Genomic DNA, 12,628 nt, shown 5'->3' on the forward strand with positions numbered 1-12,628 from the left:
TCCCCTTAGGCCTCAGAGCCACTTCCCCACACACCTCCACTCTTGAACATCAGGAGGGTCTCTCCAGCCTTTTTCCCACCTGCCCTCTCACCTCTGGCCCCCGTGGAGGCCCTGAGCATCCAGAGGAAGCTGAGGAGACTGAGCAGCTGCATGGGCCTGGTGCAGGGGGTAGAGCAGGCACCAGCACCAGGGGCAGCTACAGGAGGCAGCCACTATGTACACAGAAGCACACAGATGGAACTGAAAGGAGTGGTTATCTGCTCTGCTTGACGTGGGGGCTAAGCATAGGTTCACCTTTGCACCATCCACCTCACTTCTCTTCCTCCTGTCTCTGACTTCATTGCTGTGGGAAGGACACCAAGAAGTTTGGACTAGCCCAGGAGGTGTCATACAGGGAGCATTGCTGGTGGTCCAACCCCTAGCTGACCTGACCCATTCAGAGCAGTTCCTAAGACCCTACCTTTTCCCTCCCTTACCCCCCGCCAAGAACCAGCAAAACTGGATGAGGAATACACTTGGTCAAGACCTTGGACTCTGGAGTCTGGGGCTGGCTCTCACTGTCTCTCCTTGGTTTCAGTCCCAGCTTCAGGAGAGGGAGGTGAAAACTTGTTCTCACTCCCTCTGCCCCTTGCTCTTCCCTCTCTCCATCCTGCCCTTAGCATGACTTGGGCTGAGACCCTATAACCAAAGCTATGGGAACAATGCAGCATTCAATCAGAAGTCATTTTAGGGGCACCTGGGTGACTCAGTCTGTTAAGCGTCTGCCTTTAGCTCAGGTGATGATACCAGGATCCTGGGATTGAACCCTGTATTGGGCTCCCTGCTCAGCAGACTGCTTCTCCCTCTCCCTCTGCTACTCTCCCTGCGTGTTCTCTCTCTCTCTCGCTCTCTCTCTCTCTCTCTGTCAAATAAATAAATAAAATATTTTTAAGTCATTTTAATATCTGAGGATCTGGGCCAGTTCCCAGAAAAAAAAAAAAAAAATACAGATGGCCAGTGGAAATAATCAAACAAAAGGATGTTTTGACCCAGAAGATTAGCAACTACTAGGAAGTTTGAGTCCACTCAGTGTTGGGAAGCTTGTGAAGAATACTCTTACTCAGCTGGTGGGAGTGTAAATGTGTTGGCCTACTCTAATAAGGCAATTTGGTGACATCTATTAAAATTTTAAATGCATGCTCAAGGACCCAGTAATTCCACCATGCTATCTCTGTGTTCAAGAAGTACTTCACAGGGCAGCCCTGGTGGCTCAGCGGTTTAGCGCCACCTTCAGCCCAGGGTGTGATCCTGGAGACCCGGCATTGAGTCCCACATCGGGCTCCCTGCAGGGAGCCTGCTTCTCCCTCTGCCTGTGTCTCTGCCTCTCTCTCTCTCTCTCTCTCTGTGTGTGTGTGTGTGTGTGTGTGTGTGTGTGTGTGTGTGTGTCTCATGAATGAATAAATAAAATCTTTAAAAAAAAAAGAAGTACTTCAAAGAGACATTCACAAGGATGCCATCCAGTTTATTGAGATTCCAATAGAAACTGGAAACAACCTACACATCCCTCAATAGGAATCTAAAATGACTATGAAATAGTCACACTATAGACTACCATGCTTGAATCAGAAAGAATAGTACCATAAGGGACAGATTCTCAGATTGGCTTGTTCAGTGAAACCAACGGACACAGTTCTGTTAAAACCCACACACATATGTATTTCCTATGAATACACACACATACACAAACACACAGGTAAGTGCATTAAAAATTTGAAGAAAAAAAAAAGCTCACCTGCTTAACGGGGTTAAGATTAATTCAGAGAAGAGAGAAGGAACTAAGATTCAAATGATAATCAGAGAACACAGAGAAGATTAGCTCTATCTATAGTTTTCAATTTTTACTTTGACGAAGATTCTCTCCTTGAGCAAACTCTAACCAGGCTCCCCTGAGCCCTCTTCCCAACTAAGCCTCAACCCAGACCTATAAAGACTTGAACAATCACTAACCCTGTTCTAAGGGCTCAAGGCCACATCCCTAGGCTGACCCCATTCTCCCTTAAAGTGCCTGCCTGAGAAAACTCAAGGCCACCAGAATTTACTGTTTGTCCCAGCCAACACCCGAAGATAGGGCCCCTGCCTCCCAGCCTCTGGGAAAGGGTAATAGCCTAACTTTGTTAAGCACCAGTTAGCAAACCCAGATGGGTTTCAAATGGACCACGTTGAGCAGCCTGGGTGGCTCAGCAATTTAGCGGTTTAGTGCCATCTTAGGGCCAGGGCCTGATCCTGGAGACATGGGATTGAGTCCCATGTGGGCTCCCTGCATGGAGCCTCCTTCTCCCTCTGCCTGTGTCTCTGCCTCTCTCTCTCTCTCTCTCTCTCTCTGTGTGTGTGTGTGTGTCTTTCGTGAATAAATAAATAAAATCTTAAAAAAAAATAAAAATAAAATCTTAAAAAATAATAGAGGCCCTGATTATCCAGAGGAAGCTGAGGAGACATCCCCTACTCTTCCTATAATTGTTCACTTCCACAGTCACCTGAGCTGCACTCCCTCCCTCCCCACACTCCCTCACTCTCCCTTAAATCATCCAGTGACCTCTGTGCAAACTGGAGTTCGGTTCATGCTGGACTCTTTCCTATTGCAAAAGTATGTTACTGGTTAAAATCTGTCCTTACCACTTTAACTAGGGTCTGGCTTTGTTTATCCTTGACAACTTGAATATGATATTATGCTTTTGAGAGTAATGTAAAAATGATTTAGAAGAGGATTCTGGGAGCACCTGGGTGGCTCAGCTGGTTGAGTGTCCCACTCTCGATTTCAGCTCAGGTCATGATCTTGGGGTCTTGAGATCAAGCCCAGCATCTGGCTCCCCACTCAGTGGAGAGTCTGCTTTGAGATTCCCTCCCTCCCACTCCTCCCATTCATGCACTCTCTCTCTCTCTCTCTCAAATAAATAAATAAATAAAATCCAGAAGAAGAAGAAGAAGAAAGGAGAAGAAGAAAGAAGAAGAAGAAGAAGAAGAAGAAGAAGAAGAAGAAGAAGAAGGAGGAGGAGGAGGAGGAGGAGGAGGAGGAGGAGGAGGAGGAGGAAGAAGAAGAAGAAGAAGAAGAAGAAGAAGAAGAAGAAGAAGAAGAAGAAGGAAGAAGAAGAAGAAGAAGAAGAAGAAGAAGAAGAAGAAGAAGAAGAAGAAGAAGAAAGAAGGAGAAGAAAGAAGAAGGAGGAGGAGGAGGAGGAGGAGAAGAAGAAGAAGAAGAAGAAGAAGAAGAAGAAGAAGAAGAAGAAGAAGAAAGAAGAAGAAGAAGAAGAAGAAGAAGAAGAAGAAGAAGAAGAAGAAAGAAGAAGAAGAAGAAGAAGAAGAAGAAGAAGAAGAAGAAGAAGAAGAAGAAAGAAGGAGAAGAAAGAAGAAGGAGGAGGAGGAGGAGGAGAAGAAGAAGAAGAAGAAGAAGAAGAAGAAGAAGAAGAAGAAGAAGAAGAAGAAAGAAGGAGAAGAAAGAAGAAGGAGGAGGAGGAGAAGAAGAAGAAGAAGAAGAAGAAGAAGAAGAAGAAGAAGAAGAAGAAGAAGAAGAAGAAAGAAGGAGAAGAAAGAAGAAGGAGGAGGAGGAGGAGGAGGAGAAGAAGAAGAAGAAGAAGAAGAAGAAGAAGAAGAAGAAGAAGAAGAAGAAGAAGAAGAAGAGAAGGAGAAGAAAGAAGAAGGAGGAGGAGGAGAAGAAGAAGAAGAAGAAGAAGAAGAAGAAGAAGAAGAAGAAGAAGAAGAAGAAGGAGGAGGAGGAGGAGGAGGAGGAGGAGGAGGAGGAGGGGAAGGGAGGAGGAGGGAAGGGAGAGGGAGGAGGGGGAGAGGAGGGGGAGGAGGAGGGGGAGGATTCTGGAGACTTAGAGCAGGAACCAGGACTCCATCTCCCCACCTAGGTAACAACTGCAATGGCACTGGCACAATCTATCTGATGTAACACTTTGATCACTGATTACAGCTTCTGATAACAAAAGTATAGACAGAGGCAAACGGCCATTTTTACAAGCCCCTCCCCACCATTTGAAATGAGTTCCAAGGGATTTAAAAAACTGACTTTTTCCCCCCCTTCAGTCTTTGCTTTTTCCCTCTTTGGGAGTTGCACATTAAAGACTAGGACATTCAGAAACAATTGTATATGTGGGGAAAATTAGAAAATGACCGTGTGCTCAGGAAAAGAATTAGAATAAATCTAAGAAGACCTTAGTGTATACCTTCTGCCCGAGCACAGAGACACACTACAATAACCAACAAAAACAATAATAGAAAACTCTGAGGAAGAAGAGAACCTGAGTTCCAGAGTTAACCACACCATTAGATTCAAATATTCTGTGTCCAACAACAACCACAACAACAACAACAACAAATCACAAGGCATACAAAGAAACAGGAAAGCAGGGATGCCTGGGTGGCTCAGCAGTTGGGAATCTGCCTTCAGCTCAGGGCGTGATCCCAAAGTCCTGGGATCAAGTCCCACATCGGGCTCCCCGCATGGAGCCTGCTTCTCCCACTGCCTGTGTCTCTGCCTCTCTCTGTGTGTCTTTCATGAATAAATAAACAAAATATTTTAAAAATAATTTTTTAAAAAGCTGAAGAATGGTGAGGGGTACGGGTCTCTCTCCAAGGTCCCACCATTGTCACAGGCACTTGGAGGGAGATATAAATCCAGGAAAATACAGGCTGGGACTGTCCTTCAAAAGCCAAGGTTTAGGGACAAAGTGTAAAGATAAGGCCAAGAGCAGGTCACTCCTTTTCTCCTCATGAATGAGTCAAGCTTGCTGAAAAGGTTAAGATATGTGTGCTCACCATCCCCTCCACTGTGTCATAATCTGAATTATGATAGCAATTATCATGGATGGTGTCAGGTGGTAGGAGTCAAGGTGCTGACCAGAGTTATCTCTGAAGTCATGATAGGTGGGGGAGGGGGCATCGATTTGCATGAAGGCAGATAAAAAGCTGATATTGGCTTTGTGACAAGTGAAAGACAATGATGGTTGGCATATTAGGAAAGATCAGGAAATGCTGGATAAACAATCCTAAAGACTCGGTATCTTCCAACAGCAGATGCTTCTTTCTCACTCACGCTACTTGCCCATCCTAACATCTGTGCTGTTCATTCAGGGACCCAGACTGATGGAGCAGCCCCTATCTGGGACACTGCCAATCCCATAGTGGTGGGAAATGACAGATGACAAAATCATGAGCTGCCTCCTAAAGCTTCTTTCCAGACATGACATCACACACCTTCCACCCACATTCTGTTGGCTAAAGCAAATCCTATGGTTGCCCTGAGTCTGATGGACAAGAACGTAAAATCCTTCATCAGGGAGAGGCACCACACATCTGATGCCAAGCCTCCTATCAGTGACTCCGGAAGCTATCATCCACCCCAGGGAGGGAAAGCAAATATACTGAACAATAACACAACCTGCCACCGCTGGGATCCTGGCAGTAGCTATGGTTTATGCTAATCAAGAGTTACCAGTCGGGCGCCTGGGTGGCTCAGTTAAGCGTCCAACTCAGGTCATGATCTCAGGGTTGTGAGATTGAGCTCTGCACTGACTCTGCACTGAGTGTGGAGTCTGCTTAAGATTCCCTCTCTCCTTCTCCCTCTGCCCCACGCCCCTACCTTGTCCCTCTCTCAAAAAAAAAAAAAAAATTTTTTTTTTTAAAGAGTCATCAGTGACATTGGCAGACAGGATCAAACCTCTGATGGGTCTTTTTTTTTTTTTTAAGATTTTGTTTATTTGAGAGAGAGAGACAGAGAGACAGAGAATGAGTGGAGGGAAGATCAGAGGGAGAGGGAGAAGCAAGCTCCCCACTAGCAGGGAGCCTGATGCAGGGCTCCATCTCAGGACCTCCAGATCATGACCTGAGTGGAAGGAAGACGCTTAATCAACTGAGCCACCCAGGTACCCATCCCCTGCAGCAGGTCTTTGTGTGCTTCTTAGAGCAGTGTTAATGGAGATGATAGAATTAGGGGTTCTGGTGGGCTCAACCCAGTAGTCAGGGTTATGGCAGAACCACCCATAGTGAAGGAGAAGAAAGTACTATAATGGAGCAGTTATGCTTGAAAAGTGGGGAGAGGGAGGACCTCCCAGAATTGAGGAGATTTGACAATGTGCTCATAGAAGCACCAGAATTGAATACTATCGATGGGAAGGAGGGGATCCCTGGGTGGCTCAGCAGTTAAGCATCTGCCTTCGGCCCAGGGCCTGATCCTGGAGTCCTGGGACTAAGTCCCACATCCGGCTCCCTGCATGGAGCCTGCTTCTCCCTCTGCCTGTGTCTCCACCTCTTTCCCTGTGTGTGTCTCTAATGGATAAATAAATAAAATCTTTTTAAAAAATGGGAAGGAGGTACTTTCAACACTGGGTCCTGTGCCAATACAGAAAATGGTGTGAGAAGCCGAGATGGTAGCACTTAGCATCACTTCTGGACATTCTATAGAAGAGATAAGACAGCAATGGAAAGAATTTTAGTACTGATCTTTCACGGGTAGAACATGATATTTCCCATCTTAAAATAGGTTAATATTGAGGATAACAATCAATTCACAGAAGAATATATATAATTTGACTCCATTATGCAAATTTTAAAGGCTAATCTAAATGATATTTTTAAATTTTTTTCTAAAGATTTTACTTATTTATTCATGAGAGATGGAGAGAGGCAGAGACATAGGCAGAGGGAGAAGTAGGCTCCCTGCAGGAACCCAGTGAGGGACTCCATCCTGGGACCCTGGGATCATGACCTGAGCAGAAGGTAGACGCTCAACCACTGAGGCGCCAAGGTGCCCCAAGGTGTAAAGATTTTTTTTTAAGATTTATTTATTTATTCATGAGAGACACAGAAAGAGCAAGGCAGAGACACAGGCAGAGGAAGAAACAGGCTCCTTGCAGGGAGCTTGATGTGGGACTAGATCCCGGATTCTGGGATCACGTCCTGAGCCAAAGACAGATGCCCAATCATTGAGCCACCCAGGCATCCCTAGAGGTTTTTTTAAAAATAAAGATTTTTACAACAAAAATATGTTGAGTCTCCTAAAATTAATGTATACATTCAATGCAATTTTAATGAAAATCCCAACAGGGTTGAATTTTCTTCATGGACACAATTACCTTAAAGCCCATGTAGGTGAATAAATGTCTAAGGATATACTGGAAAATTGTGAAAAATAATTGTAAGGAGGCTTGCCTCATCATATGTTAAAATTTATGACAAGAAAAAACAAAACCAAAAAGTTAAAACAAAACCCAAAAAGCATATTTTAAGTTTTAAAAGCATATCATAAAATGACTGCAATCCAAACAGTGTAATGTTATGATAAGAATGAGCAATAGGGCAGCCCCGGTGGCTCAGCGGTTTAGTTCTGCCTTCAGCCTGGGGTGTGATCCTGGAGACCCAAGATCGAGTCCCACATGGGGCTCCCTGCATGGAGCCTGCCTCTCCCTCTGCCTGTGTCTCTGCCTCTCTCTCTCTCTGTCTCTAAGGAATAAGTTTTTAAAAAAATCTTAAAAAAAAAAAAAAAAGAATGAGCAATAGATCCACACATGAAACAGAATGGAAAAGCCTGAAATAAATCCAATAATTTTCACACACAACAAATTTAATTCAGATGAAAGGCTGGTTTATTTAATAATGCAACTGACTGTCCACATAGCAGAAAATAGTTAGATCTTTATCTTACAACGTTAAATTTTAAGGCAAGCTGACTATATGTTGGCAAATTGAACTCCAATAAAAAATTTCTTTAGAAACAAGGGGTGGTGGAAGGATGTGGGCGGGGGTTAGGGTGACTGGGTAACAGGCACTGAGGGGGGTACTTGACGGGATGAGCACTGGGCGTTATGCTATATGTTGGCAAATTGAACTCCAATAAAAAAATTTTTTTTAAGGCAAGCTCAGGACGCCTGGGTGGCTCACAGTTGAGCATCTGCCTTTGGCTCACCGGGCGTGATCCTGGAGTCCCGGGATTGAGTCCCGCATCGGGCTCCCTGCATGGAGCCTGCTTCTCCCTCTGCCTGTGTCTCTGCCTCTCTCTCTTTGTGTGTCTCTCATGAATAAATAAATGTTTGTTTTGTTTTGTAATTGAGACATAATTGACATACATTATATTAGTTTCAAGTGTACACCATGAAGTGTACACCATGATTCAGTATATGTATATACTGGAAGTGCTGCTGTTTGTAGTGGGCATGATGGCTTCAAGGTTGCTTCACAGAGTTGGAACACTAATGCACAAGATCTCAGGGACCGCAGTCTTAATGGAGTCACTGCTCCATGGCATCTGGAGATGGTGTTCCTACTGATGATGGGCAGACAACTGGGCTGGAGAGGGAGGTTATGATGGCTGCACAGAAGGGACTGGACCCATACAAGATGCTAGCCCCAAAGGCAGCTTCAGGCACCATGGGAGACCCTTAGTCCCCATCTATCACCAATAAGTGAATAGTGGTCTGCAATCATGAGGACAATACTGCCACCATCTGCTTCTGGCTGCACAAAGTTGAGACTCAGCCATGCCCTAGCTATGGAACCCATGACAAGCTGGTGCCCCACCAGCTGACCCACTGAGCCTTAGCACTAACTTACTCAAAATGTGCTGTAAAGTTTCTTCTTTCCAATAACGACTAACCATTGCATTGGCTGCTTCTCCCATAAAATAAATAAATATATTTATATATAAATATATATATATAGTGAAATGATTACCACAATAAGTGTAGTTAATATCTATCACTACACATAGTTAAACAGATTTTGTTCTTGTGATGAGAACTTTTAAGGTCTCTTCTCCTAGAAACTTTCTTTTTTTTTTTTAAAGATTTCATTTATTTATTCCTGAGAGACAGAGAAAGAGAGAGAAAGACGCAGAGACACAGGCAGAGGGAGAAGCAGGCTCCATGCAGGAAGCCCAATGTGGGACTCGATCCCGGGTCTCCAGGATCACACCCTGGGCCGAAGTCAGGCGCTAAACCGCTGAGTCATCCAGGGATCCCTTCTTAGCAACTTTCAGATATGAAGTACAGCATTGTTAACCATAGTCACCATGTCACATAGTCACATCCTCAGGACTTACTTATTTTGTAACTGGAAGTTTGTACCTTTTGACCCACTCCACTCATTTCACCCACCTGGAAACCCCCATTTCTGGCAACCGATCTGTTCTCTGTATCAGTGAGATCAGTTTTGTTTTGTTGGGGTTTTTTAGATTCTACATATATGTGAGATCATATGGTACCTATCTTTCTCTATTTCATTTGGCATAATGGCCAGAAGGTTTATGTGTGTTGTTGCAAATGGCAGGATTTCCTTCCTTTCTATGGCCGAATACCATGTTTGTGTGTGTGTGTGTGTGTGTGTGTGTGTGTGTGTGTGTGTGTGTGTGAGAGAGAGAGAGAGAGAGAGAGAGAGAGATTTTTCTTTATCCATTCATCCATCAATGGACATGGGTTGTTTCCATGTCTTGGCTACTGTAAATAGCCAAGTGAACATGGGGGTGCAGATATCTTTTTAAGTTTTTGTTTTTGTTTCCTTTGATGAATCCCCAGAAGTGGGATTGCTGGATCATATGGTAGTTTGATTTGTACTTTTTGAGGGAACTATACTGTTTCCATAGTGACTGTGCCAGTTCACACCCCCAACATTACACAAGCATTCCTTTTTCTCCACATCCTCACCAACTCTTGTTATTTCTTGTCTTTTTGAGGATAGCCATTCTAACAGGTGCAAGTTAAGATCTCATTGTGGTTTTGATTTGCATTTCCCTGATGATGGGTGATATTGAGCATCTTTACATGTACTTTGCAGTCATCTGTATGTCTGTAGTATGTCTATGATATAGGAACATCATGGGCAAAATGTCTTTCAACATATTTTTTGAAACTCTGTTTCCATGTGAAGTTTATTCCATATGAAATTTTTCCCATGAATCCTCTGTGTGTGTCTCTCTCTCCTTGCTTGTTTTATGCAGGCAGGGTGTTTACTACAATAAAACCAAGTGTTTAGGGGCACCTGGGTGGCTCAGTGGTTGAGCATCTGCCTTCAGCTCAGGTCATGATCCTGGGGTCCTGGGATCAAGTCCCACATTAGGCTCCCCATGGGGAACCTGCTTCTCTCTCTATGTCTCTGCCTCTTTCTGTGTCTCTCATGAGTAAATAAATAAAATCTTTTTTTAAAAAAAATGGTAAGCATGAGGGTAAACACACTCCTGGTGAATTACAGGATACGTTTCACTCCTTTTGGACCATTACGGCTCATGGGTGGAGATCAACCCGAGAATTGTGCTGATGTCTGCAATTTTTTTGTTGATTCAGCATTTACTTGTTTAAAGAGGGAGGAGAGGGCAGAGAGACTCTTAAGCAGGCTCCATGTCTAGGGCAGAGCCCAATGTGGGGCTCGATCTCATAACCCTGAGATCATGACCTGAACCAAAATCAAAGTCAGATGCTCAACTGTCTGAGCCACCCAGGTGCCCCCTGATGTCTGTAATGAATCAATTGGGGCACAAGGGTATGACACTCCCACTTGACTTTCCCCCCAGCCAGAGAAAGGGTGAGGATAAACCAAAGGATGTTTGATGAACTGCATGGGGAATACTGTAAACCGGTTAGACATTCAACAGAATTGTGAAACTAAAATGAGTCTATCCAGAGACAGGCTATAAGTTGTGTGAAATGCTCAAAACCAGCAAAAAAGGGGAAAAGGGTATAAATAGGATGGATAGTTGATTCCCAGCAGGACTCATGCATAACGATGTAACTTTGATCAAGTGTGAATTTTAGGCCAAGGTGCAGAACGGGTCAGAGGATTGGGTGAAGAGAGGGAAGGAGAGTTTCTTGCATGGCTGCTGTTCCCAGTTCTTTAGGTCAACGAGCCCGCTTATTGGGGATAGGGGCAGTGGCTTCACTAGGCGCCTCCAGCCATAAGCAGCGGGCATCCCGAGGACATCTGGAACCAACGCCTCCGCCTTGCTTGCACGCAGTGATGGTGGGAGGGCCCTGGTCCGGGCGCTGCGCCGCCTGAGCCAGAGCCGGGCCGCCCTCACCCCCACTCCTGCGCGCTCACCTTGACCGCCGCTCCTCTGGCAGCTCGCCACGTAGACACTCAGCGCCACCACCTGCGGCAGCACCAGTAGCAGAGGCGCGGCCCCGCCAGGTCTTCACCCAGCGCCCTCCAGCGGATGGCCCTAGAAACTGCGTTTCCTTAGAGAAGCAGCTGGTGGCGGGGAGGGGCAGCGGTGTCATAGGTCACAAAAAAATCCCAGGGTGTGGCCAATGCAATATAAACCGAAGTGCTGTATGATTTCCAAGCAATGTCCTTAAAGGGAGAAGTGATGCTCTTCATCAGTCCTTCCTCCTGCCTGCTGGCTGGAATGCAGATGTGATGACTGATGCATCAGCAGCCATATTACACCATATAGTGGAGCTACCTGCTAAAGATGTTTAAGTAACAAAAATCTGTGCAAAGGAACCTGGTCTGACATTTAAGGGTCCTCTGTCAATCCTGCATGGTGTACTTCTGGGTCTCCTTTACGTAAGAGAGAAATGTATCCTCATTGTATTTCATTCATGCCATTATTGTTTGGTTTTCTGTCTCATATAACTGAACTGAATCCTAACCAATAAACAGAGGAGATAAAGAATCCTCTTTGTTGGCAGAGGTGGAGCAAGGATGTAATAGAAGTCGTGGTCCCCTGTGTTAACAAAGGTTATGGAAAAGCTCAAGGTAAGAAGAGGACTGTTCCTGAAATTTCTATCCTTTTTTAAGAAGAGGTTCAAATCCTTGACCATCTCCCTTCGTGGCCAGAGGTGTCCTTGTTAGTTCTTGCACCCACAGCACCTTCTTCTGATCCACATGGTCTCAAGCCAATTTGGACTGAATGTGGGGAAGCCTAGTCCAGCATTGCTCCTCATGTGATCCATCTTCAGAACACCTCATGGGACTGCCCTAACGACTTGCTGAATCTACAGACTTTAAGGACTCCATCCAACACCAGATGGATCAGTCCCTCTAGTGGACTCTGTGATTTTTACGTACACTCAAGTCCAACCCACCATTTTACACATGGGGAAACTGAGGCTCAGGAAAGGCATGGGACTCTCCAGAAGTCTCACTGACAGCAGAGCACTGAGCAAGAACCCAGTAATCAGGAATTCCAGTCCAGGGTTAACTCCAATGCCATGTGGATCCTCTGTCCTGGCGCTCTCAGTTGGTCCCTTGCTAATTTAAAGACTTTCTGAGGGGCACCTGGATGGCTTAGTAGGTGAGTGTCTGCCTTTTGTCCAGGTCGTGATCCCAGGGTCCTGGGATCAAGTCCCGGATACAGCCCCCGGCAGGGAGCCTGCTTCTCCCTCTACCAGTGTCTCTGGCTCTGTGTGTGTGTCTCTCATAAATGAATAAAATCTTAAAAAAAAAAAAAAAAACTGAGGTGGGACACAATCTGCATTGTCTCCTCCATCCTCACAATCCTGGGACAAACTGAGGCTGAGGACACATCTGTGGCCCCCCTCAGCACATTTCTCAGATTTGCTTACAGCTGCAGAGCCCTGGGTACACCTGCTTAAGTGGGAACAGGACCTGCATGCCCTAGAACTCCATGCAGACTTGCAGATTCATCTGACTGGACATTCAAATGACC

General features: G+C 45.2%; 1 pseudogene; it reads left to right on the forward strand.

Moving 5' to 3' along the window:
• The first annotated feature begins 8,144 nt into the window (after nucleotides 1–8,144).
• LOC112935790 (cytochrome c oxidase subunit 5B, mitochondrial pseudogene) lies at nucleotides 8,145–8,640 on the forward strand (annotated as a pseudogene).
• Nucleotides 8,641–12,628: the final 3,988 nt, after the last annotated feature.

This window comes from Vulpes vulpes, chromosome 3 (genome assembly GCF_048418805.1).
Source record: "Vulpes vulpes isolate BD-2025 chromosome 3, VulVul3, whole genome shotgun sequence".
Taxonomy (NCBI): Eukaryota; Metazoa; Chordata; class Mammalia; order Carnivora; family Canidae; genus Vulpes; species Vulpes vulpes.